General features: G+C 46.5%; 1 protein-coding gene across 5 annotated transcripts in view; it reads left to right on the top strand.

Annotated features, from left to right (window-relative positions):
- The window catches only part of NCK2 (NCK adaptor protein 2), a 151,157-nt gene that overhangs the window by 13,756 nt on the left and 109,813 nt on the right, over positions 1-27,588 (top strand). The window contains exon 1 of one of the 5 annotated variants that reach the window (XM_009184876.4): positions 8,322-11,892. The exons of 3 other annotated variants lie outside the window; for them this stretch is intronic. The gene's annotated coding sequence lies outside the window, so the exon portion shown is untranslated. Of the gene's footprint in view, positions 1-8,321; positions 11,893-22,747; positions 25,535-27,588 lie in introns of those variants that run through there. One more of the 5 variants, XM_009184877.3, reaches the window with a different exon arrangement.

Raw genomic sequence — 27,588 nt, 5'->3', positions numbered from 1 at the left:
AAGTCCCCCTCTAACCTCTAACCACCCCCTCAAGGCCAGGCAGAATTCATTTGAAGCATTCCGGAGGATAGTATTTTCTTCGAGATCCTCAGAAGCTCTTCAGTACACAGGCAACCCCTGGATACCGGAATTGTTACCTGAGCTGAGATGGTCGCATGCCAGTTGTAAGCCCGGTCCCCACCACAGCTGGGGTGAAGCACCTCTATTCTCTCATGCCGGGATGGCTGTTATTATTCCAGGGCCTGGATGAAGCTCAGTTAGTTTGCTTAGGATGAACACATGATTTGTTGGTCAATTTTCAGATAATGTGAACTCTACTTACGTGTTGTTTATTGCTTAAGAGCTTTATCTCTTAAAAATGAGTAAAACTACTTGGCGCTTTGAGTGGAATGCAGGTGTCATGTAGCATACTAATACTTCCTTATTTTTTTTTAAATTGATAATGGCATAAATGCATTATGCCATCACATTTAATATAGAGATGTAAGTAATTTAATCACATTACTTCTCTTGGATTAGTAATGAATATTGCAAATCAATCCTGTGCACACATTTTACAGGTTTGTTTTTTTATCCTATTGATGGTTTCATTTGAACTGCGTTTGGAAATTTAGTTTATTTCTTATTCCATTGTAGATGTTCATTTTTGTATTTTTTTTTCTGAGACAGAGTTTCACTCTGTCACCCAGGCTGGAGTGCAGTAGTGTGATCTCGGCTCACTGCAACCTCTCCCTCCTGGGTTCAAGCAATTCTTCTGCCTCAGCCTCTTGAGTAGCTGGGACTACAGGTGTGCACCACCATGCCCAGCTAATTTTTATAATTTTAGTAGAGATGGGATTTCACCATATTGGCCAGGCTGGTCTTGAACTCCTGACCTTGTGATCTGCCTGCCTTGGCCTCCGAAAGTGCTGGGATTACAGGTGTGAGCCACTGAGCCTGGTCCGTTTTTGTGTTTTTCAAATGTGGTGTTGCAAATTCTACTCAGTACTGACTACTCAGTCGTCAAGACTGGTACTTCTAACCAGTACCCAGATTACTGTACTGCTCTGACAGTAAGTTGTTACAAAACTATTTTCTAAAGGTTGGAACTGATTGCAGGGTTTACATTTAAACTGTGTTTAACATCTGAAACTAAATTAATGCTAGCATTCAAAACTAGTAAAATCATAGTGATTTATCCCCTATTTGACACTGAACCAGCAGACATTTCCCTTAGCTTTTGGTGACATGGATTAAAGTAAACTGGTTTTGGTGATTTACTATAATAATTAATGCTTAGTGTTTTGAATGAACTTAATTTGCGAATAATGATAATTTAAATCTGAGTTTGATACAATTTTAAAGATTGATCGAATACCTAGATTCCTGGTTCTTGGGCCTTCAGAAGGAGAGAATTTCATGTGTTAAGTCCTTATTTGGTCTCATTCAAGGGAACAAGATTTTTTTGTTTGTTTATAAACACATGTAGTATATCATTTTACATATTCAAGTACACATAGTATGTTATCTGGAGAAGGCAGAAAATTGTATTGCATTTCAGCCATGTGATACCCTCACATTAGTGTATTAAGCTGATCAATAGGGGTATTTATCTCCTTTTGTTGAGCAGTGTTTTAACTTTTCCACAGTGTAATTTGTTATTGTTGAAAGTCAACCATGTTACCTTATACATACAGGCTTTTATATAATATTACACATAAAAACATATAGTATTTTTTTTAAGTAAGCCCTTAATTTTAGAATAGATTTTAAATTTACAGAAAAGTTTCAAAGATAATACAGAGGATTCTGATACAAACTGTGTCTACTTTCCCCTGTGATTCGCATCTTACGTTACTATAGTACTTTGGTTACATCTAATTAACCCGTATTGGTACATTATTGTTAAGTCCATAGTTTGTTTGCCCTGACATCCTTTTTCTGTCCCAGGATCCCATCCAGGGCACATTTCCCTTGGTCTCTGTAGTACCTCTGATCCGGGACAGTTTCTTAGACTCGCCTTGTTTTTAATGACTTGACAGCTTTGAGGAACACAACTGCTTTTCAGGTGTTTTGTAGACTGTCCCTCAGTTTAGAGTTGTCAGATGTTTTTTTCATGTTAGTCTGGAGTTACCGGTTTGGGGAGGAAGGCCACCGAGGTCATGTGCCATTTTCCATTAAGGGTCCATGCGATCAGCGTGACTTAACGATGGTTGATGATGTTGACCTTGATCACCTGGCCCAGGTAGTGTTTGTCAGGAGACTGCACTGTCAAGTGACTTTTCCTTTCTTTCCACACTGCAGTCTTTGGAAGGAAGTCACTTAAGGAAGAGGGAGTTCAGCTCTACCTCCAGTAGGGGTTGTATTTACATTAGTTATTTAGAATTCTGTCTGAGAGATGTATCTATTCCCCTCAAGGGACCAAGATTTTCAGTGGGCATAGAAGGCACTGTGGCACAGACAGCCCCTTGGCACTGTTGCAGAGGAGGTGACGGGATAGGATGGTGCCCCAACATGGGGTTTCCAGAATGTGGTCCTGGGCTGTGGAGAAAGGTAAATTCCAGGGACCTGCCTGGAATCTCCTAACTCACCCTCGTGGGATGGGTTGGTCTGGAATTCGTCCTGTTGAAGGAGTTCCCCGGGTGATTCTGATGCATATTCAAAGTTGAGAACCTCTGCTGTGGATTAGCACTGGAATCCCAGGTGTGCTGGCCAGGAGTCAGGCCCTCACCTGCATCCTTGCCATTCACACCTCTTCCCTGCTGGTGGCATCTACCTCTGAGGTTCTCTGTGTAACCACTCCTTCCACGGTTTTGACCACCTCTTGGATCTCTCCATCTGAGGCTCCCTGTGTATCAACCAAGGGTCTTTGCTTTCTCGATAACTTCATCCTTAGTTTGGTGGACCCAGAGTTCCAGTAAAGGGAGAAACCAGTTACAGCTGAGAACCCTACTGTGGAAAGGCCAGTCAGGGCCTGGGTAGGGAGGTCCCTAGATGCCAGGCTTCTCTGAAAATGGTTTTGTTACATGTGAGAGAGAGAGAGGCAGAGACACCGAGACCCCACGTGGTCTGTGTTCAGGTTTGGGCAAATAAGAAATCACCAAAAAATCTTTATAGTTTCTACATGTGTCATGCCTTGCGCTTTGGGACAACCTTAACTCTTGGGCACATTCCCTGGTTGAAGTGGGAGGGCAGTGGCCTGAAAAGGTTTCTTTGGGGTTGGGATCTGGGTGGGCCTTATCCTGGTGCAGCCTGAGGAAGCCCTGGGTTGTGACTGGGCTCATGAAATGGTCCCAGCCCAGTGCCTAGACACCCAGCGTCTGAGGAAGGCATACTCCTCTTGTAGATGGGGGCCAGAGTCTGCCCTGAGGCCATGCTGGTGACCCTGCCCACCCACCCTGCCGGGCCTCTGCTGGGCAGCAGGGTCGTGCCCTGCCCAGGTGCTGGGAGGTTCAGGCATGTATGGGAGCGGAGGTATGGACAGGGCAGGCATTGGCTCAGAAGCTGGCGTGGGGAGGGGCTTGAAGGAGTCCATTTAACTCCTGGCTGACTGACTTCCAGAGAATCTTTTTTTGGGAAGGAGAAGAGTGGCTCACCTTTCTCTTGGGTACAGAAAAAGTCAGAGTTAAGGCCACCAGTTTCTCTTTCTGGTCACTACCTTCTACCTCCTAGTGATGGGACGATTCCAGGGTTGAGTGGAAGGCCAGGTCGGGGGACACTACTTCCTGCTCCACCTTTCCCAAACCATTATACACAGATGAGAGAGACTCTATTGTATTCATTCACCCGGATATAATTTGTAGTAATGCATTCTGTTTATTAAAAAATGACTGGGCCGGGCAGGGTGGCTCATGCCTGTAATCCCAGCACTTTGGGAGGCTGTGGTGGGAGGATTGCTTGAGTCCAGGAGTTCCAGACCAGCCTGGGCAACATGGCAAAACCCTGTCTCTATAAAAAAATACAAAACAATGAGCCGGGCATGGTGGCAGGTGCCTGTAGTCCCAGCTACTTGGGAGACTGAGGCAAGAGGATCACTTGAGCCTGGGAGGTCCAGGCTGCAGTGAGCCGTGATCAGGCCACTGTGCTCTAGCCTGGGTGACAGAGCGAGACCAGAAAAAAAAGACTGAATACAGACATGTGCACTGACCCTTTAGAACATGATTTTCTTTTCTTTCCAGTCTCTGCCTCCATGTTACAGTTTACGTTTTCTCTTTTGTCGTGCAGATTTCTGATAAATTTTAAAAATATCTCGTCCTTTTTCTAAGTTTTTGCTTTGACTAATTTGAAGTTGCAAGTGTGGGTTTTGGTGGCTTTGTGCAGATGAATCACTTGACCTGAAAACAAGGACTTTCGCTTTGCTAGAAAATCAAGGACAGAGTTTCTGGAATGGACTGCTCTTGGGTTTTCCTTAGAGGAAGCTTGTGAGAAGCACAGTTTCTGTGCGTAAGAGTGGGCTTAAACCAGGTGATCTGCAAAGATTTCCTTCAACTCGCAAGTTGAAAGAGGCCTTGCCGAGGAAACAGGCAGCTAATGGGCAGAGCATCAAACCAGGGGAGTCTAGGTCCAGGCCCGGGCGCTTCCTGCTGTCAGGCTGCCTCCTCACACCAGCAGGCGTTCCTGGGATTCACAGCAACAAAAGAGCCCTCTGCTTTGAAAGGGGTTCAGTCGGTCGCTTCTGTAGTCTGGACTCTGGAATCTAGGGATTTGCTGAAGCTCATGGCCCAGGGTCTTGACGTAGTGTGAAGTTCTGAGTGATTTCCTAAAGACGGCGTCCTGAACCGTGGGCCTGTGGTGGTGAGTGCATGGACTTCAGGATATCTGTGAACTTTGGGGTGGGAAAAAAACATCCTTATTTCTACCAGCTTTTCACTGAAGTTCAGTATTTCCTTCCTGCGTGAATGGAGGTAGCACAGCCCATGACATTTACAGTCATCAGAGAAATGGTCAGTTTTCCTGTTACATAATAGTGATGCAGGTGTGTTGAAAGAGTAACTGGCATTTATCATTGCTCTCAAATTATGGTCATTATTAGCACTGCTGCTACCCTCTCGTTTGGCGTGTTAATAAGGAAATACATAGATTACTATGTCTCAAGTTTGTTTTTAAGTAATATATTAATAACTGTGTTCCATATAGTTGCGTAAAATGAAAATCACTTAAAAGCAACCTGAGGCCAGGCGCAGTGGCTCACGCCTGTAATCCTAGCACTTTGGGAGGCCGAGGTGGGCGGATTGCCTGAGCTCAGGAGTTCGGAACCAGCCTGGGCAACACGGTGAAACCCCGTCTCTACTAAAAAATGCAAAACAATTAGCCGGGCGTGGTGGTGGGAGCCTGTAGTCCCAGCTACTCGGGAGGCTGAGGCAGGAGAATTGCTTGAACCTAGGAGGCAGAGGTTGCAGTGAGCCGAGATCACCACTGCACTCCAGCCTGGGTGACAGAGCGAGACTCTGTCTCCAGAAAGAAAAAAAAAAAAAAAGCACCCTGAGGAGAAGTCCCTAGCCCTCACCATTCTGCCAAGGGGAGAGCAGGACCTCGCCAGGGACCAGGTATCACTATGTCCTCTGATGACAGAGCTGCTGGCCAGAGACAGTCTACACAGGCATTGCAGAAAGAAAAGTAGCTCGATTTTGCTGTCTAACAGAACTCTTCCCAGTCATGCAGTAATGACAAAACACGCCCCAAGTGGGTAAAATACAAACCTGTTCTCAAAAGAGAATATAGAAAGAATTTTATTTAAATCGGGCAAAAGCCTATTGTTTTTATAAATTTTATTTAATTAAGTTGTCATGGTGGGAAAAATTATATTCAATTTATTAGTTAAAAAGTGTAAATTTGTGTTCTGGGATCTGTGATTATTTACTGTTATAGCAGCGGGGTTGGGGTGGGGTTGTGCTTTGGGAACTTAGGGGTTTATAATAACTTTCAGGATCAGGACAATGTAAATGACTTAAAAAAATCTCTTTGCGTGAAAAAGTTTGACTTTCTGATTCTCAGGCGTGTTGTGGCAAAATGGTCCCTGGAGTTTTTGACCCTGTGTTTAAAGAAATGTGCTATAAAATAAAAAATAATTTGGAAGAAGAATTGGCTCGCACATTACTTGCATTGTGCCTTCTTGCATGTGGAACTATAAATACCAGCTACTAGAAGTTCCCTTACAATGATGGATTGCGTGAAGGTACATTCTTAAAGTATTCATGTGGCAATAATAATAACTGATATTTATTGAGCACATAACGTGGCTAAGCATTTCATGTGTTGCCTAATGTAGTCCTCTCTCCAACCCCACAAGTCTGCCCTCAGCCCCGTTTAACAGATGAGGTAGCTGAGTTGGAGAAGCTAAGCAATTTATCCGAGTGCTAGTTCTGCCAGCTTCGCTTTGCAGAGCTCTCACGTGGGTGCGTTCTGTTTGCATGCCTGTGCAGTGGTCCTCGGTGTGGGCCACAGCCTTGACCCTTCGGCTGCTTTTGCATCTGTACCCTGCAGGTTAAGGAGAGCCTGTGGGCAGACATCCCACATTCTTAATCATTTTAGCCCCGGAGCTCGAGTGGAAATGCTTCCTTCCGCAGGGGTGTCTGAGCTCCACGTGTTTATCGTCGGCCACCCTCCTAGGATTGCATCCCTGCAGGAGCCTGCAGGAGCCTGCAGCCTGCTCTGCTTCAAGGCTCAGCCACAAAGCTGCTTCAAAACCCGATGGCCTGCCTCATCTGACTGAGACAGAGGTGAGCAGGAGGCAGAATGATACTGGTCACTTGGCTCTGGTCTTCCAAGGTGGGGTTTTAGCAGTCTCAGGTAAAAGTGCAAACCAAACACACAGCTACTTTATGGAGACCTAGATTCCTGAGATGTATTTTTCTGGCATTGCTTTTTCTTGGTGTGAATTTCCTTTTAAAGATAGAGATAATATACTGACTCTTAAGCGTAGTTTTTGAAAAGCGAGATGCTTCCTGTAATCTCACCGTCCTGAAAGAGAAACTTTTCATATTTGCAGCTCATCCTTGTAAGTATTTATAACTTTTATATAATTTTCTATTCTTCTCACTCTGAATATTTTTTCCACTTTACTAGTGTTTCAAACCCTTTTTTTTTCTTGTCGTGTGATATCTCATGGAGTTGAAAGCACTACAGTTGGATAAGCAGTGTGCTGAGCTGGACATCTACATTTTTGCTCCAGTAGACAAGGTGCCTGTGTACATCTCCGGGTATATTTCTCTTCTTCAGTGGAACCATTTTTTTTTAACGTAAATTGCTTGCAGAGGGATTGCAGAGTTACATGGTATGGACGTCTTTATGGCTCTTGATGCATCTTGCCATAACACCCTTCCAAAGGGTTAGGCCAATTTTCAGTAGTGCGGAAGTATCAATTTCACCCAAACTCTACTGCTTCTGAAAGTCAGTGTAAATGGCCCCTCCATAAAGGCGTTTTGGATTGATCTATTCTAGAGGACCGTGTCTCAGAGTGATGATAAAACAGTGTCACTGCTGTTTTGAAAACAAATTGACGAGAATTTGTACATACTGTGACTACCGTGTCCTTTAAAACAGGCTGACTCTAAAATGGTCCTTGAATTTCAGGGACTCTGCCAGTAGGATTTAGCATTCCATCGTGGTCATCCCGAGACCAGCCCCACTGCCAGTTCTTGGCGTTTCCTTTTGAGCTGGTGGTCCAGTTTTTGAAGGGGCTCCCTGACGGCAGATGGAACATTCTCAGCCGTGGCATGACTTCTCCCTTTGTGGATGACTTTAGCTTTTGTTAGTAGACTGTTCTGGGGGGACTTGTTTGGGGCATGGTGTCAGTGACAGGGCTGGATTATCGTATTTTTGGTCACTGGCTAAGTGAGACAGAGGTAACGGGATTTATTTTTTTAATTGCTAATATGTTCCTTAAAGACATTTTCAGAAAGAGTCGCAAATATTTTAGATTTTCACACCCGTAACAGGCAGATAGCCTCCCACAGATACTGCTTAGAATAGGGTGTGTGTGTGTGTGTGTGCGCGCAAGTCTATGGAGGTATGTGTATTAGCTGTCTTTCGTTATATAAAAAATTAAGAGTCCAGGTAAGCCACACCCAAACTCCAGACCCACAGAGACAATAAATACGTGGGTGTAAGCTGCTGAATTTGCAGTGACTTGTTACGTGGCAGCAGGTGACACTTACACTGCACAGGTGTGACCAGTTCCTGATACTCTTGGTCAGACTTTGCTTCCTGCCAAGCAGGACTCCCTGAAATTGCTACCCTGGATAGTAGAAATTGCTTTACACCATTCCCCTCAAGAGTGTTAAAGGAGACAAAAGGATGAGGGGGAGGCGCAGATGGGGCTGAGTGGGGAACGGGGGCCTGAGAAGCACATGCTGGTAGCAGGAGAGTGTGGGAATGTGGGGCCTCCCCACCTGGGAAAGTCTGTGTTCTGCATGGCTCTGGGAGGGCCTGAAAGGTGGGGGAGAACCTGATGTAGTTCTTTCTCCTTCTCTCACCTCTTTTAGGTTTTCTTTTTCTTCTTTTATTTAGGGATGGGGTCTCGCTCTCTTGCCCAGGCTGGAGTGCAGTACTGCCATCATGGCTCACTGTGGCCTCGACCTCCTGAGCTCAAGCGATCCTCCCACCTCAGTCACCCGAGTAGTTGAGACGACGGGCATACACCACCCCCAGTAAAGTTTTTAATTTTTGTTGTGGAGATGGAGTCTCACTGTGTTGCCCAGGCTGGTCTCAAACCCCTGCCCTTAAGGGATCCTCCCACCTCAGCCTCCCAAATGCAGGGATTACAGACTTGAGCCACTGCGCCTGGCCTAGGTTTTCTTTTTCTCCACTGTTTTGTATTTGTTCACTTGTCACCTTTCAGCGTGGTCTGTGAGGGAGAATCCTGGCAGGGGCGGGGTCTGCAGGTGAACATCGAACCAGCCATGGCCCTGTCCCCAGACCTTTCCTTTACGTGGCTTTCCCTCCATCTTGTGGGCGTGCAGGATTTTCATTCCTTCCAAACTATTTCCATCTGTAGTGAGTAGTGTTAGTTTGACTTATGAATAAATATTTAAGCCATCAAATTAGTTTAGTAACTGGCTGGAGGCTTCTGGCTCCATTTTCCTGCTGCCTGTGCAGTGTTGGTGAAACTCAGGCATGGAGAGAAGATGTGAAGAGACACGCTTGGGAGGAGCTCTTCTCACCTGAGGACTGGTATGGTCAGCCAGGTCGGGCCCACACACCCCAGTGCCGGGTTCCTGGTGCTTGCTTATCTTTCGGGAGCCAGGGAGACTCTGACCTGGAAGCCTGGACCCCCTTCTGTGTTCATCTCATAGATACCATTCCATATTCCCAGGTACATACTTGTAATGTTATTCATGTCACACATGTCATTGAACCAAATGCAATTTGCTGTTAATGTAATACTGCTCGTGACAAGACCTACATGGCCTACCTGGTTGTCTGATATGAGCTTAGAAGTCTAACAGGAAGTTCACCTGCAAAATCGGATCCTCCCTCTTCCCTTGTTTCCACCATAACCTAGTTAGTATTTTGTGAAAGGTGTTCTTTGTGAGTGTTACATTTTGGTGCGCTGATAATACAGTAATTTAGGTAGGAATATCTGGGACTCTTTGTGGTTACGGTAGAGGCTGGCAAACTGGCCCGTGGGCCAAATCCGGTTCACCTGTTTGGGTGTGAATACAGTTTTATTAGAACCCAGTTGGGCTCATTCATTTCCACAGCATCTGTGGCTGCCCCATGTTGCAACAACAGAATTGAGGAATTGTGATCATGTGGCCCACAAAGCCTGAAATATGAGGCCTTTTCCAGAAGAAGACTGCAGCCCCTAGTGTGCAGCAAGGAACAGAAGTCAGGAGAGCAGCACTGGAGTCCCTGCTTTGTCCCTTTATTGGCGTGAGGTCTCCGTGCCCTCACCTGGAAAAGGGCGAGGAGGATGCCCATTGTTTCAGGGGATTGCTAGCATGAAATTGTGTGAGATACTGGGTGGTTCCCAGCACTTAATATGCACTTAATAAACACTAATTCCTTCCCTCTCTATTACTCACATCCCCGCTTCTCATCCCTAAGTGGTTGCTGCCTTTCTCCATGTGAAAAGTTTGAGACAAAAAAATGGACATCAGTTCTTGTGTTTTCAGAAAGGAAGACATGTCAAGCAATACTGTCCAGCAGAAATAGAACATAAGCTGCCAGTGTAGGCTGGGTGTGTAACTTCACCTCTCCCAGTAACCACATTAAAAAGGTTACAAATGTTAAGTCTTCTTTAGCCCAGTATAACCAAAATATTTCAACATATACTCAAATAATTACTAACACCATTCATTTGCTTGCTTTGCCTGTCTGTAGAGTCCAGTGTATGTTTGCCCTCACAGCATGACATAGCTGGACTCGCCACCCCTTGAGTGCTCAGTGGCGCTTGTGGCTGGGGGCTGTGTTATCAAACAGGTCTCTGATTCTCTGACACCACCTAGGTGTCCCCTCATTTGGTTCAGTTCTGACACTAGCTTCTCAGGGTTCGTGCCGGCCTCACAAGTTTTAAGGGCTCAGTCCCACAAGACCATCCCCCTTTCCGACACCAGTTGCACGTCCTAAGTCACCTGTACTTCTGATAAACTGGCTGTAAATTGCGGTTCCCGTGACCTCACTTCGTGACCTCACTTCGGGTTGTATAATTTGCCAGGACAACTCACAGAACTCAGAAAGGCACTTTGCTTATTGTTAGTGGTTCCTGTAAAGCAAGATTGTCTAACCCGCAGTCCAGGACGGCTTTGGAGGCAGCCCAACACAAATTCTTAAACTTTCTTAAAACATGATGAGATTTCTTTTGAAATTTCCTTTTTCTCATCAGCTGCAGTTAATGTTAGTGTATTTTATGTATGGCCCAAGATAATTCTTACAGTGTGGCCCAGGGAAGCCAAAAGATTGGACACCCCTGTTTTAAAGGATGCAACTCGGGAACAGCCCAAAGGAAGCGACACACGGGACGAGGGGTGGGAGTCTCCATGCCCCCTGGGGGAGACACCGCCCAGTGTACCATCCCAACGAGTTCATCACCTGGAGGCTCCCCACATCCCATCGTTCAAGAGTTTTTGCAACCGAGTCTCCCGGCCCCCCACCCCTCCCAGAGGTTGGGGTGTAGGGAATCTGGAAGGTTCCCACCCTCTAATCACACGTTTCGTCTTTCTGGCAATGACCAGCTTCCATCCAGGCTATCTAGGGGCACCCCCCACCGAACCCCCCGTCACTTTATTAGCATAAGCTCAGGTGTGGTGCACTGGGGCTGTCTATAAATCACTAAGGGCACTCTTGTTGCTCAGTAAATTCCAAGGGCTTTAGGAGCTGTATGCCAGAAACCAGGGACCAAGACTAGATGATCCGCACCAGGGCAGCCCTGTCAGCCTGCTGCCCCGCCCCACCTCGCCCCTCCCCATCCCCAGCTGGCTGTGCCCTATTTAAAACCCTCCTCTCAGTAAAACAGCTGATGCGTGCCTATTTTACATTCTTCTCTACCCTGGGTCTGACTAATCATGACTCTCACTGTGCTGGTAACTCCCCCGTTCTTGCTTCTCAGGAAGCAAATGTAGGAAAAATATAGTAACATTTCTAAGGAAGCTTAGAGATACAAAATGTTTAAATGTAGCACAAAAATTGTGACTCTACTTATAATAACTTGCAGAATAACAACTCCACAGTAGACGTTAGGCATCCATGGCTGCAGGTTTTCTAAGAAATGGGACGTGTGGGTGACTCACTGCACTGCCCGCTGCCCTCTGGAAGGAACCATGGGGTAATTAGAGTGATTGGCCAAGAAGGGCCAGGGATCCACGCGGCTCCCACCCTGAGGAGTCACGCTGTCCAGCGCAGCCAGGCGGCCGCAGGAGCCACTGTGGCAGGGAATGCATGTGTCAGGCGTGGTCAGTAAAATGAGAGTAGAAGGTAAGCCGGAGAAAAACTCCGATTTTAATCCCTCAGAGTAGCCTTTGGCCTCTCCTCCTTCCTTGTTTGATGTTTCTTTGTTTTTAACTTTTTGACCTGCTTTTTGATTCAGGATTTTGGAGCCAGACTGCCTTGGCCCCGCCATGAGATCTGACTTGGGCTGGCTACTTTCCCCTTGGTGCCTCTATTTCCTTCATTGAAAAGTGGGTGATTGTGCAGATTAAAGTGAGTCAAACCATTGAGAGTGGTGGCTGGCACACAGCATTATTTAAATATTTTTGCACTTAATTTCATAACATAAAGCACTAATAAGTAAAAAGCAAATGATATATTGCAACAATAAAAAAGAATGGTGCTGTGGAAATGGGGTGTGTTTGCTAAAGGAATTTCTAAGAATCAGACTTCTAAAAAAGTTTTAATATTCTGGACAGAATTCTTTTCTACAGAATTCTTTGAACTTTAAGAGCATGATTGAAATTTCCGTTACAGTATGACTCCAGTTAGAGGTAGACTTAGTGGCTCTATCTAATGCTGAGATCTTTTTAAAGGATGATGTTTGCATCTGGCTTTGATCTTTCTGAGAGGTAGATTCATATGTCCTGATTAAAAAGTACAGTGCTTTTTTTACAACTAAGAAGACCTGAAACTTACTGTAAGGTTGTGTGTGTGTATGCGAATGTGTGTTTACATAACTGATGGTATTTAAAATCATTTTCTTAGAAGTAGAAGGCTATAGAATATCTGTCATTTTTAGAGTGTGTGGATATGCTCCAGAAACAGATCATTGATCCGTAAAATGCTCAGGTCAGTGATTCGGATTTGATTCTTGTGTGAATCACAGAGGGCTATATTGCCTTGGATATGGATATTGATATTTAGTAATTTGAATTAGTTTTCATCATTTTAAACTTAAAGATCTTAACTTTAACAAGTCAAGAAAAATAATACTTCTGAAAATGTATTTCTAGCCTTTTAAAGTATTTCAGATCTAGGAAGTCATTTTAGGTAGCAAACTATATTAGATTAAACAGTTTGGCACTTCAGTTTGCTTATCATTTCAATCTTCAGTGTTGGGCAGTCCTGATGTTAATATCACTCTTTTTTTCTTTTTTTTTCTTTTTTGAGACAGAGTCTCGCTCTGTCACCCAGGCTGGAGTGCAGTGGCACGATCTCGGCTCACTGAAACCTCCGCCTCCCAGGTTCACGCCATTCTCCTGCCTCAGCCTCCCAAGTAGCTGGGACAACAGGCGCCCGCCACCATACCTAGCTAATTTTTGTGTGTGTTTGTGGTAGACACGGAGTTTCACTGTGTTAGCCAAGATGGTCTCAATCTCCTGACCTCATGATCTGCCCGCCTTGGCCTCCCAAAGTGCTGGGATTACAGGTGTGAGCCACTGCGCACGGCCCAATATCACTATTTCTATCCCCTTTTACATTTTTCATTCTGACTTTCTAGTAAAAAAAAAAACATGAGGGCTGGGTGGGGTGGCTCATGCCTGTAATCCCAGCACTTTGGGAGGCCAAGGCAGGTGGATCACCTGAGGTCAGGAGTTCCAGACCAGCCTGACCAACATGGTGAATCCCCGTTTCTATTAAAAATACAAAAATTAGCTGGCCGTGGTGGGGGTGCCTGTAATCCCAGCTACTTGGGAGGCTGAGTCAGGAGAATCACTTGAACCTGAGAGGAGGAGGTTGCAGTAAGCCGAGACTGGGCCACTACACTCCAGCCTGGGCTACAAGAGTGAAACTCCCTCTTAAAAAAAAAAAAGACCTAATTTAGACAAATATTTCAAGAAGTTTCCCATTGTTTCTAATCATGTCACTTACGTAGACAGTAATGTTCTTTTCTTTTGTTTTTTTTTTTGTTTTTTTTTAGACGGAGTCTGGCTCTGTCGCCCAGGCTGGAGTGCAGTGGCCGGATCTCAGCTCACGGCAAGCTCCGCCTCCCGGGTTTACGCCATTCTCCTGCCTCAGCCTCCCAAGTAGCTGGGACTACAGGCGCCCGCCTCGTCGCCCGGCTAGTTTTTTGTATTTTTTAGTAGAGACGGGGTTTCACCGTATCAGCCAGGATGGTCTCGATCTCCTGACCTTGTGATCCGCCCGTCTCGGCCTCCCAAAGTGCTGGGATTACAGGCTTGAGCCACCGCGCCCGGCCTAATGTTCTTTTCTTATCAATAGAAGGCAGCTTTTTTAAAGCTGATGTTTCTCAAATAGAGGCTATTGAGATTTTTTTTGAGTTCATAAACCTTTCTAGAAAAAGCATGTACCTGGGTTGACCACTACTGGCAGCTTTTTCTAACCATTGTTTTCTTTTGTCTGAAGTAAAAACCCTCTGGTATGAAAGCTGCCGTTCCTTTGTGAGGCCTGCCCATCACTCCCATCTATATTTTTCTCCACAGCTGTTCCCAGAAGCTTCCTCAGACTGACTTCCTCCCTTCCCAGGGCTGTTCCAGGGCCTAATTTTCCACTCCCTCCCGGCCACCCTTCACAATTGGATATTGTTGTCGAAGTGTCCAGGAACTCTTCAGCTCTGAGGTCTTTGAGAACTCAGCTTGTAAGCTGCACCCTGCCCGTGGAACTGCCGGTCCTGGCTCAGCCCAGGGCAGTGTCTGAAGGATGGGGGAGGGGATAGCATTTGCAGAGGCTGAGAATGCTGTGTTAGCAGTTTCCACCAGTGTCTTCCCAACAGCCTCTCGGAGCCTCCTGGGAACTCTTGATCTCTTTGGCCCTGAGTTTGAGAACCACAGATTTATTTAGGCTGTTGATTTTTAACTTTCTCAAGGCTCAGCTCATTATTTATTTGTTTATTCCCAAAGGGGAACCTTCTGCCCCATGGAATAAACAGCACTAAGCATCCTTCCCATTTGCCTGTGTTTGGTCAGGATAAGAACCTAGAAAAAGGAAAATGTTCTTTTCGTTGTTCCCAGGGAAGGTGGGCATAGCCCTGGGTTTCACTTTAGGCCACCTGATGTTCTGCCTTTTAGATAGCTGATCTAGCCTCACAGATGCGCTTGTCCCGAAGTGGCCGGTTCTCTGGTCCTCCTGCCTCCGCAGCACTGGGGTCAGCCGCCTGTTACTGATGCTGGGTTAAACATTGAGCCGTAGTTGCCTGTCATTGGTGGCTCAGCATGCAGTCATATAGCAGAGGACATGGGAAGAAGTCAGTGACAAGAACACCATGCCCCTGACTTTAGGGAAGCTCGGAGGCATTACTGACCTCCTGCTAGAGTTTTTTCCTGAAACTCTTCTTTCTGGAATTAGCTGCTTCTCCCCTCCCATTTTCGCAGTGAGTGCAGCTTCCTTTCATGTGGGAGCCAGAGTCCTCCCTGTCCTCGCCCTGCATCTAAGTCTCCTGGTCCTTCCTTCACAGTGTGTTCCTGGCCACCTCCCATGTCATCCCACGTGTCCACTTGTTTTTTTTTTTTTTTTTTTTGAGATGGTCTCGCTTTGTTGCCCAGGCTGGAGTGCCGTGGTGTGATCATGGCTCACTGATGCCTTGAACTCCTGGATTCAAGCAATCTTCCTGCCTCTGTCTCCTTAGTAGCTGGGACTACAGGTGTGTGCCGCCCGACTCAGCGAATTTTTAAAAATTTTTCTGTAGAGATGGGCCCTCACTCTGTTATCCAGACTGGTCTGAAACTCCTGGCCTCAAGCCATCCACCTGCCTCAGCCTCCCAAAGTATCGGAATTACAGGCATGAGCCGCCCACCATCTGGCTATCACTCCCCTTTTTGCCAGTGAGTGCCAAGGACATTTTTCTTTAACAAATCAAAATCAGCGATTGCAGTTGTTTCTTGAATCCTCTAACACTGGCTTAGTCCCCTTTGTCCCGTTCCTTTGCAGCTACCCGCTTGAGGCAGACCTGTCTTCTTGCCATCTGGTACATGTGCTGGTCTCCATCAGTCCGTGCACCTTTGCTCATGCTGGTTTTTCATCCCTGGAATGCCTCCTTGTTTCCCACATGCTCAGCTCAGGGCCATCACCACTGTACCTGGCACCTGCTGGGCAGGTAACTTCAGTGTCAGTAGAAAGACCCCATGGTGTCTGGCATCTGTGCTTCATACTTAATGTCTTTCCTTCCCCTTCCCCAGTCCTCTGTCTGTACCTAATACCATAGTATCCCTTTGAGACTATGGTTCATTACTTAAATGCTAGAGCATCCTGGTGTATGGATATTTTTTATTTAAGCAGCAGTCACCCACTCAACAACTATTTGAGCATCTACTCTGAGCCAGGTGCTATTTCAGGCCCTGGTGATCCTGCAGTGGAAAAGGGGCCCCCGAGTTCCTGCTCCCCTGAGCTCGTGTCTGGCAGGGCAGGCTGCCTGGAGAATCGGCAGTGCTGTGGACTGTTGTCTTTTGCTCTTATAGTCCAGCAGTCTTTTCTTTAACTGATTTTCTTTGCCTTAAACAAGACAAAAGCCTCCATTTATAAGAAAGATGTCAGAGGGACCAGAATGAAGTGTGCATCTAGAAGTCCTCATGTGGAAGAGGTGGATTTTTCCAGCTATCTGTTTTTCTTTCTTTTTTTTTTTTTTGAGACGGTGTCTCGCCCTGTTGCCCAGGCTGGAGTGCAGGGGCACAATCTTGGCTCACTGCAACCTCTGTCTCCCAGGTTCAAGCGATCCTCATGCCTCAGCCTCCAGAGTAGCTGGGACTACAGGTACGTGCCACCACACCCAGCTAATTTTTGTATTTTTAATAGAGATGGGTTTTCACTCTGTTGGCCGGGCTGGTCTCCAACTCCTGACCCCAAACGATCGGCCCGCCTCAGCTTCCCAAAGTACTGGGATTACAGGTGTGAGCCGCAGCGCCCAGCCTCCAGCTATCTTAGTAACAGATGTTTTAGGTACCTGAGTCCTCCTCTCAGTAGCTGAGCCCTTGCAGCAAGGGCTCTGTGATGATGGTCTGAGGGTCTGACAGATGCTCAGTATTTTCTGTGTTAGCAAAAATAAAATTGACGTGTTGGTCAGAATCTGGTGGTCCTCCCTGTGAATGGGCTCCTTGGACTTTGGTGTGCTGAACCCTAGGAGCAATGTATTTGGGTCCCAGAGCCAGATTGGATCGTCTCAATTTGGGCAGGTGTCCGCTGCAGGTCTGGTCATGTGGCGGGGGAAGGCACACACGCGAGGAACTCCAGGCCTGGCTCTCGGGGCTTGTCCGCTCTGTGGTGTGGTGACGAGAGGAGGTGTCAAGTTGTCTGGGGCCTGGATGACGAAATCTGTGTTCCACACGTACACTCAACTTTTAACTCACATTTATTTTGCAACTTTTGTGAAGCATTCGTTGGACACGGAGTACTGGGTATCATCTATAAAGCCACTTTTCTTTTTGAGTTACATGTTTAAAGAAATGTGGCTTAATGAGTTATATAGATGTACAACTGAAAAAAATGCTTTCTAAAACCATTACCAGTCCGGGCACCGGTGGCTTATGCCTGTAATCCCAGCGCAGGAGGATCATAGGAGTCTGAGGCCAGCCTGGGCTATATAGCAAGGCTCTGTCTCTACAATGATAATAATAAAATAATAATTACCAGATGGATTCATGTAGAAATTGAGTCACACCATGGTGTCTGAGTACCTTGTCATCTGATGTTAGCTTAACTTTAGTTTTTAAAAAATAGTAATAAGTTATATTTGTTGAGGGGTGGTTTTTACGTGTCAGTCATGTTGTAAGTAATTTGCACCGTGTGTGGTATGTGGGTGCCTAATCAATGAGAATGTGCTTGTTTCTATGTGGATTTTTAATTTTTCACGATGGGAAATTTCCAAATGTAAGAATCCTGAATCCTGGTGTGCCTGTCCCTGGGCATCAGTAGTTACTCGCCTCACTCCCTTCCCTGATCTCTGGGCTTCCTATTAGATTATTCAGATTCCAGGTAGGTAGATAATTATTTTTAACCAAAATTTAGTTTTTAAAATTGAACTCCAGATTGACTTTGTTTGAACTTAATTATTTTTCCTCTGACTTGCTTATTTTTTTCAGTTGTCATTGTAGCACCTTGATATGTTCTTTCTTATCCCCTTTTGGGATGTAAACATTATTTATGAATTTATGCCTTAACTTGAATTGATTGTCTACAGCTTCTGCTGTAGACAAAGGAGCTGTTTGTTTCATGCATCCTTTCAAGTGAAGAATAATCAGCTAATTACAGCTGTTTGGAAATTAGCTTCCCGGTGTGGTGAGCTTGGGAGCTACCTTGATTCACTTGGATTCTTTTAACGTGAATTTGTGTTTTTGTGCACTAATCAGGCTCATTATTTTCTCATCTGTAAATGAGAAACTTGGAATAGCTGGTCATCAAAAAGTTCCTTTTTGATTTTGTGGTTACCAAAACGAAAACAAAGCGCCACCACCAACAAAAAACCAGTGCGAGGGATAATTGTTGACCGTCAGTTGCTTAGGGAGTTAATGACTTCCACCTGGGAAATAATTTGAAAAACTGTCCCCATTGTATTTTGGTTTGGCCCAATTTGGTGTGGCCTGGAGCATGTCCCTTACTGCAGGCCACCTCTGGGGGTAAGTGGGTGCAGAGCAGGCCATGCCTGACTGGGGACCTCCCCTGGGAATCTCAGTGCTCTGCCCTGCCATTTGCTCCCACTTCCTGTACATGGCTACAGTGTCCTGGGTGGGGACACCCCAACTTCCATCCCAGCAAGAGAAACCATACATCCTGGATTTTCTGTAACACTCAATTTCTTACCTTTTGCCTTTTATTTCTGTAAGTCATCCAAATATCTTAACATTTCAACATCTTCTGGAAGCAGGCAAAGCAGGTTTGGGGAGGGAGTTCAGGACCCCTGTCACCGTGCATATACCAGGTGGGCCCATTTGACTGGGGCAGGGTGGCTGCCCTCCAGGGTGTGCAGTCACCCAGCTGTGGTTGTGGGCTGCTTCCTGTGCCATGCCATCTGCTGGCCTACCCACCCGTGGAGGGCTCCTGCATGCTGACTGCCTTGGGTTGTCCCCTGGCCCTGCAGGGGACCTCTGTGACCTTTTGAGCATGATCAGAAAAAGGAACTTGTGGATTTTCTTTTAGGGTTAGCTGGTGAGCAGATGATGCCAGCTAGCAAGCCACCTTCCTCCTCCAGCCGGCCTGGCTGGTTTTAGCTCAGCCATCCCAGCAGGGCTGGACTCAGTCCAGGCTCTGGGCTCAGGGCTCCTGGCTCCCAGCTCCTGGCTGCAAGGATCTTCAGCAGTTGGACCACACGTGACTATTTGAGGCTACCATAGCCCTCTGGTTTCTTCTGGTAGTCACTACTGCTGACCTCACTTTCAGATAATCTCTGCTCTACTCTGGCCTTGGGGTTCTCCCTGACCCCTTGGAGCCTCTCTCAGTAAATGGAAACCTCCTCGGGGTTTCTTATAGGCAGAATGGCTTCCCAAGAGTGTGAAGGGCTGGACAGCCAAATGCACCTTCCCCAGAGATCAGAGACTAAGAAAGCTGCCGCCGTCCCTAGGTCTGAAGGGCAAAATGAGGACTTGAGAGTTCCCAGAGCCTGAGAGCAGGTGCTCTCCCCACTGCTGCTGCCACCGAGTGGGAATTCTGAGCCCACAGCCCTGCGGCTGTCACTGGGCCCTCCACCGATGCAGCGGGAACCTTCTACTCTTGTCACTGCTGCTTTAGGAACCTGCTGTCCCCATAGCCACGAGCAGGGGTGTTGCGGAGGGCAACGCTTTGCCCTTCCTCCTGCCTTTTAATGTTGCACCTGGTTCTGTCTTTGACAGAACTTAGGCAGAATCAGGCTGGCAAGTGTAGCTTTCGGGTACAGAGGAGGGCTGGGGCGGTCCTCACACCAGGAGGCTGCGGGTGGAATGAAATGACCCAGTGCTCACCACCTGGCGCGGCATGGGTGGAGAGTGGTAGGTGCTGCACATTTTCTCTGTGGACCAATCGAAATGGGGTATTGATAATGTGCTAATCATGCAGATTATACCCACACACCAAAATAGAAAAACATAAAACAAATGAAAAGTTTAACATAACCTGCTTTGGCCAGTGGAAATGAAATATAAAAGACTCAGTTGCAGCTGTTCTCCGGGTAATAGTCTGTAGACACCGACGTGCACAGTTCCTATCAAGGTCCTGTGTGTAGAGCCACTGAGGACACTGTGGTTCTCTGGTGCGTATGTTGTAGGTGGAGAGGGAGACCACTTGAAGCCCTGGTAGGAACTGTTTGTTTCCTGCTTGACATCTTGAAAATGCTGAGCTCCCTTTGCAGTTCTGTGCTCGTATTGAAGAGAGGATCGACACTGGGGTGACAGCTCACAGGATTCCAGCAGCAGCACCTTGGTTTCATCTAGCAGTTCAGCCTTTGCCTGTCTTCTTGTCGTGGAAAGTTCTTTTGTTTGAGACCTGAACTTTGTGAGTTTCTCCTAGCTCCCTTGGTTGCACCTGCCTTTTCTCCTCACCTTCTTCAGATGTGCTTGGAGGCGCTGCCAAGGTGGCAGTAACAGAAACCCCGTTGAGCTCTGTGAAGTGAGAGAAATTTGTCCTAAGGACAAGGTGTCTTGTGAAGGAGATGTTGGCAAGCCTCTGGGACTGGGTCCAGGGCTTAGAGGGGAATTGGGGACCTAGAAGGCCCCCTGCCTCTCAGTTGTATCCCTGTGCACATTACAGACTGGCCGTCCCTATCCCAGCGCCTGTGGTAGTGACCTTCGCCAACATCCTGGAGGCATGTGTCTCCAGCAGAGGCTGGAACCTTCGGGATCTGTTCTGTGTTCTAGCCTTCAGGAAAGAGCTGTTTTGGCCCAGTCTGGTCAGCTGCCCACTCTGACCACATCCTCTGTGGCATGGGAGGTAGTGGTGTATAAGAACACACCTGCCCTTATGACCATGTGCACGGCGACCAGGGAAGGGCAGGGATGGCAGAGGGAGGAAGCCCTTGGTTCTGGGCAGCCTCTCCGTGGGGATTTGCCTGCAGAGTGGACTCTCACAGAGTAATGCAGGATGCTGGTGGCTGCGTGAACCAAAGGTGCCCCTATTAGCTGGAGTTTCTGCATGTTTCTCCGTAGACTGGGAAATCATCCCCTTGTTACTGCACTGGTTATGTGTATCACTGGAGATAATGGTTATTTTTATTTTCCTTCATTTCTTATTATTTTTTTAGAGACAAGATCTCTCTCTCTCTTGCCGAGGCTGGAGTGCAGGGGTGTGATCATAGCTCGCTGCAGCCTCAAACTTCCGGGTTCCAGTGAACCCAGCTGCCTCAGCTTCCCAAGTAGCTGGGACTATAGGCACGTACCACTATACCTGGCTAGTTGAGATAATGGTTATTATTTTTTTAAAAGAGCTTTAAGAATAGGCTTTAAGAATATCTTTCTTAAACTTGGAAATTCAATATTTAAATATTAAAACCAAGAAATAATTGAGAATAATTTTCATTAATAATCCATCATAAGGCTGGGCATAGTGGCTCACACCTGTAATCCCAGCACTTTGGGAGGCTGAGGCAGGTGGATCACTTGAGGTCATGAGTTCGTGGCCAGCATGGTGAAACCCTGTCTCTACTAAAAATACAAAAATTAACTGGGCATGGTGGTGCATGCCTGTAGTCCTAGCTACTCTGGAGGCTGAGGCGTGAGAATCGCTTGAACCTGGGAGAAAGAGGTTGCAGTGAGCCGAAACTGTGCCACTGCACTCCAGCCTGGGCAACAGGGTGAGATTCCACCTCACAAAAAAGAAAAAAGAATCCATCATAAAATGTGTTTATTAAAATCACTCCTGAAGAAAACAGAAAACATCCAGACTTGGGGCTTTTAATCTTTTCTTATTAACTAAAGGGAATACTTTAAATTGATTGCCATGTGACTATTATATATAGAGCTTCAATCTGTCTGAATATGGCTGCGTCTCTGCCACCTACCAAGTGGTGGGTGGCTGCGTCCAGCTGAACTTGGCTTCCTGGAGCTGGGTGCAGCCTTGTGGCTGGAGACCTGAAAAGGACTGCCCATTCTTTGTGCTTTACACTTGACTTTGTGGGCAGATGGAAGAGAGAGCTGTTCTCCGCCCACGGGACGTATGCAAGTGGAGGAGAGGAAGAAAGAGCTTTGATTTTTTTTTTTCCCACTAATCAGCTTTTCAATTGAGCCTCTTGGTCATACCGTGATTTAAAACGCACACTCACATACATATACATAGTAATTCCCTAGCAGAAATGTAGCTTTGTAGAGTCCTCATGTTCTGTATAATGGATGAATTCCCTTAATTATAGGAAGGAGGAACTGATATATATCAGGGGAAAACAGCCTGGATACCATAGCCTATGAGATCCACCTTCACCCTCTCCTTCAGGGTAGCGTGTATCCACAAACTTCACAGCTCAGCAAATGTTCAAGACCCCCTTTTGTTCTTCCTTGGGTTATTTAATTCAATTCTACTCTTTTAATAAACTACTCTAATTTCTGTTTTTCCAGTTTTGCCTTTACCTTATTCAATGGCATTATTTTAACTGAGCATATTTTGGACACACTAGAAATGAAGCATATTTCCTTTGTTTTAAAATTTCTGGTTGCAAGATTAATCAAGAATAATAAATATTTATTGTAGAATATTTGAAAGGTTTTTTTTTTGTTTTTTGTTTTTTTTTTTTTTGAGACGGAGTCTCGCTCTGTCACCCAGGCTGGAGTGCAGTGGCCGGATCTCAGCTCACTGCAAGCTCCGCCTCCCGGGTTTACGCCATTCTCCTGCCTCAGCCTCCCGAGTAGCTGGGACTACAGGCGCCCGCCACCTCGCCTGGCTAAGTTTTTGTATTTTTAGTAGAGACGGGGTTTCACTGTGTTAGCCAGGATGGTCTCGATCTCCTGACCTCGTGATCCGCCCGTCTCGGCCTCCCAAAGTGCTGGGATTACAGGCTTGAGCCACCGCGCCCGGCCTTGAAAGGTTTTTAAAGGGAAATTTCTATTAATAAAACCATTGCTTCTCAGCATCTGGATTAAGTTGGGGCCTGATAGTCATAAATATTTAGATGTCTGTCACATTTATTTCTATAATATGGGATGTGTGTGTGTGTGTATATATATATATATATATATATATATATATTCATCTAAAGGACACACACACGTACTCTGGCTGTCTCATTTTCTTTTGGTATCGGGGTTAAAATTCTAACATTCATCCTCAAATCCTGCTTCTCTCTTATGTTCTGTGTCACATCCAAATAGATGTTGAATAAAGTGATAAACACATTTTTGTCATCTATACCTGGGCACTATTGAGAGTGGGAGGGGTGCTGTTTGTAATAATGCTGGAACATCAGTCACCAATGTGGTCTCAATGTGTCTCTCATATGTTGAGATCCTACCCCCCAAGGTGATGGTATTTGTAGGTGGGGCCTTTGGGAGATGATTAGGTCATAAGAGGGGAGGGCTTGCAAATGGGATTAATGTCCTTATGGAGGACACCTCAGAGGGCCCCCTCGCCCCTTCAGCTCGTGAGGACACAGCAAGGAGCCGCCGTGTAGGAACCAGGAAGGAGGCCCTTACCGGACACTGAATTTCCTGGTACCTTGATCTTGGACTTCCAGCCTCCAGAACTGTACGAATTAACTTTGTTTATAAACCACCAGTCTGTGGTATTTTGTTATAGCCAGCCAAACAGACTACCACAGTCAGCCTTGAGTAACTGACCCTCTCTTTTCTCATTGCCCAAATCTGGATTTTGTCTCTCACCTGGTCATGGTCTTCCTGTCTTCTTGTTTCCAGACTTTTCTCCCTCCCACCCACCTATTCCATTGCTACTGAGGTTGGCTTTCAGAGATACAGATCTAATTGTTTTACTTCTCTTCTTACAAACCTTTAGCTCCCCATTTCCTGGAGGCGCCTTTGTGTTGTCAATGCACCTTTAAAATCTGATCTTTGCTCCACCTTCTGCTGTTCAGCCCTTGTGAATTTTATGAACGTGATTACCCTAGGTATTCCCAGGGGAGCCGTGCACTTTTTACACCTCGTGTCTTTGCAGATCCTGTTGCTGACACAGGGGCAGCCTTCTCCCATCTCCGCCTCCACCTCCACCACTCACCCCTTCCCCCACGGCAAGACTTGACTAAATGCCATCTCCTTTTTGAAGCCTTCAGGATTCCCCCAGCCAGAACTAGTGACCCTCCTTGGCCTTCTAGTCCATGTACGTCTGTTTCTTAATATGCCTGCATTCATTCCCGGAAGACAGTACAGCCTAGCAGTTAAGATCTGGTTTGCTGGCATGAATCATGGCCTGCCATTGCCATAGTGTGACTTTGGGCTGGCAAAGGTCTCTGTGCGTCAGTTTTATTATCTGAAATATGGGGACAATAGCGGTCTTGTGAGATAGTTGTTAGGTTTATAATAAAGAGTGGTGCATTTCCCCTCTCTTTATAGGAGTAAGAGGACAACCTCAGAGCCTCAGAGGACAAAGTACAGAGCCTGTGGCTTGGCAAGTGATAATCCCGCAATTTATATTGTCTGTGACAGAGCTGTCACCTCTTGCAGTATGATAATTTGTAGACATGTCTGTTTCTCCAGTTGGAATGATTCCGTGATAAGGACTCTGGCCACGTAGCGGGGCTCATTAGGCATTTGCTGAATGAACTGGTATATGTACGTATATAATCTTCCCTCTTTATTTCTTGCCGTAAATGCTTTTAACTGAAATAGGTACCTACAGCTGTCAGTTTCTTGACTATGAAGTTGAGGATGTCCGTATACCTGAAAACCTGAGGCCCATCAGGTCCCTCAAGCTGAGGGAGGAGCTCCAAGACAAAGACCTGGTTTCCCAAGTTTGAGGTCCATGCCTTCCTTACTCCGTTCTTGGTATGACTGCGGGAAGTTGCTTTTCGGCTTCCGTAAGAGTGGGAGTCTGTCACCGATAATCTCTTTCCCCTCTCTTTATAGGAGTAAGAGGACAACCCTCCTGGTCTGGCTTTGGGCAGGCAGGGTGGCCGGGCCCAGGGACTCCTGGTGGCCCTTCCTTCTGATCTAGATGGACGGATTATCAGGCACATCCTGCTGACGGCTTCCACCAGCCCACGGGGATTTGTGATCTGCCTTCTCTCTCTGCCGCCAAAAATCTCCCTAAAACTAGTTCCACTCCCTCCACAGCAGGTGTCAGAGTTGGGTTGCTGACCTTTTGAGGACTTGAGAAGAAACAGTCTATATAATGAACACTCTTTTCTTAACTATTAAAGTGACTTTAAATTCTACACAAAATCTCACTTGAGGAACGCTGGCTATGTGAAATGTCTTATGTTTTCATCCTCTCACTCTTGAATTCCGTGCATAGGTAGTGTCTGGTTTTAGTACTTTTTACTTTGTTAGAGCAGTTTTGTTTTCATGGCTAATTTAGCGCTCCTCATACAACGTCAAATGATAGAACCTGATCATTTCTGAGAGCGAGAGAATCCGGCCCGTTGAAATCATTTGGCAAAACGGGCTGCAGCTGCCTGTAGAGACGAAATGGATGTCGGGGAGAAGAGGAGGTTGCAAAGGCTGTTAGCCTTGTGCTCCGCTTTGGCGGCCACAGCACCTGCCTCTCAGAGCTGAGAGGCGTCCTTCAGACACTTGTGCCCACTGGCTTGGTGAGGAGGGTGACAGCCTCACCTTTATTTCTGGTGTCATAACAAGCGCCATTTGAAGCCACGTCGGTCGACTATCCTTTACAACAGGTAGGCCTTAAGGCCAGGGCCTTTTTGGGTACCTGGGACATAACCATGGCACGTGATAGATGGGGAAGCTGCCTTAGAATGAGAGTTACCGAAGGCCAGAGCCCTGGGAGGTGGTTTAACTTTCTCTGCAGCTCTGCTTCGCTTTTTGCTGCAGCAGCTGAGGAAGCCAACTTAACGTTGAATTCTCTTTAAGGTGATATGTAATCTTTGGAAGATAGAAAGTAATGGCAGTGGAATGTTCTGCATGCTGTTTGTAGCCTCGCTAGAGCTTGGGTGGGCCCCCATTCCCCTCCTCCCTTGGGGAGCCTCTTAGATTGTCACTAGAGACTTCCCGGTGCTTGAATGAGACATTAAATTGTGCCTGTGTTCTGGGGTGGCACCATGGAGGCCCGCGTGGAACGTGGTTTTTATTTAGAGTGAAAACAGCTCGATGCAGCGTTGCCTGTCTGAGCCAGCCTTAGCCCTTCATCTTCACCTGCTTGTGCAAAGCTTCGTACAGCACCAAGGCGCGGGTTAATTTGCAGTGTTTGCCACCGTAGGTGCAGTTACTAGGAAGGCAGCCATTTGTGGGGAATAATGGTGTGTTTTTTCCACCTTGTTCCTCTGAGCATCATAAAATACCTTAGCACGAAGAAACCCTGTAAATATTCTGGGTCATCGCCCTACATAAATGTATTTAGATTGTATTTTTTTCTCTACTAGGTGAAAAATGATGACCTCCACTCTTTCCAAGAGGGGTGGCCTGTTCCTGAGCGACTTCAGTGCGCTTCCCCACAGAGAGGTTTCGCAGCTGGAAACAAGGGCATTTCTTCCCAGAAAGTGGGGATGGTTTCGCGTCTCCCTTTATAGTACTGCCTTGTAGCAATCGGAAATGTGGATATATTTGGAATTTGCAGGAGAAAATGAAACACCCCTTTCTCTGCAGAAGACAGTGTGCAGGTCACTAAGTAAGCGGCAGGACCTGCCTCAGCAGGACGGCAGGTCCCTTCTGTGGCACCTGGCTTGCCTCAATACCATGCGTGGCATTGGCAGTGATGAAATTCAGTTTCATTCAGGAAAGTGTCACTGGGAGCTTTTCTGTTTTGAGAGAGGCTCTCCCTCTGTCACCCAGGCTGGAGTGCAGTGGCTTCATCTCTGCTCACTGCAGCCTCTGCCTCTTGGGCTCAAGTAATCCGCCCACCTCAGCCCCCCAAAATGCTGGGACTACAGGCATGAGCCACCATGCCCGGCTGTTATTTCTAATAGGAAGTTGCCATCCCTTTTCTCACCCCAGTGGCATTTCTGGGGAGCCGTTTTCCCACCTGCTGATTGGACTCCTTGTGATCATATGGGCTTGGGGTGAACTGGGAGGGGGCAGTTTAATTTGCTTACATGTCAAGCTTTTTAAAACAGCCTTTTCAGGCTAGTAAGTATTGATGCTGGTTATATGGAGGTGAAAGGGCATGTTAAATTCAAGATACATTTGTGTTTCCACTGTGTGCCAGAGACTGTGCTAAGAGTCCACAAAGGAATGACATGTCAACCTTGTGGAGAGTACAATGTAGAGAGGTATCCAGGTCTTTACAGTGTAGGTGAGCATCAATGCTTTTTTATCATTTCGATAATAACCACATTTAATTTGAGCATGTCTGTGGTCAGGCAGGCAGTTACAAATGCTTGCCATAAAAGATTCTCATTTAGTCTAGTGGAAACTATAACACCGTCAGAATTGTCCCTGGAGGAGCACTGTGTCTGTTGAGGTCCATCCCTTCCTCAGCAGCCACTGTTCCAGGGCCGTGTTTCCCAACTTCCCATTTCAACATTCTTAGAGTATGCACAAAGAGTGCGTCCTCAGATACTGACAGAATAGGATACACGAGTAAAGTTAGGAACACGTGCATGTACTTAGGCAGCCTCCCAATTTGAAATGCTTTCTGAAGCAGGTAGTTGGTGGTTTTTTTTTGTTTTTTGTTTGTTTGTTTTTTTGAGACGGAGTCTCGCTCTGTTGCCCAGGCTGGAGTGCAGTGGCACGATCTCAGCTCACCGCAAGCTCCACCTCCTGGGTTCACGCCATG

This window comes from Papio anubis, chromosome 14, assembly GCF_008728515.1.
Source record: "Papio anubis isolate 15944 chromosome 14, Panubis1.0, whole genome shotgun sequence".
Taxonomy (NCBI): domain Eukaryota; kingdom Metazoa; phylum Chordata; class Mammalia; order Primates; family Cercopithecidae; genus Papio; species Papio anubis.
Note: the sequence above shows the minus strand (reverse complement) of the source record. Positions and strands in the feature narration are given on the sequence as shown.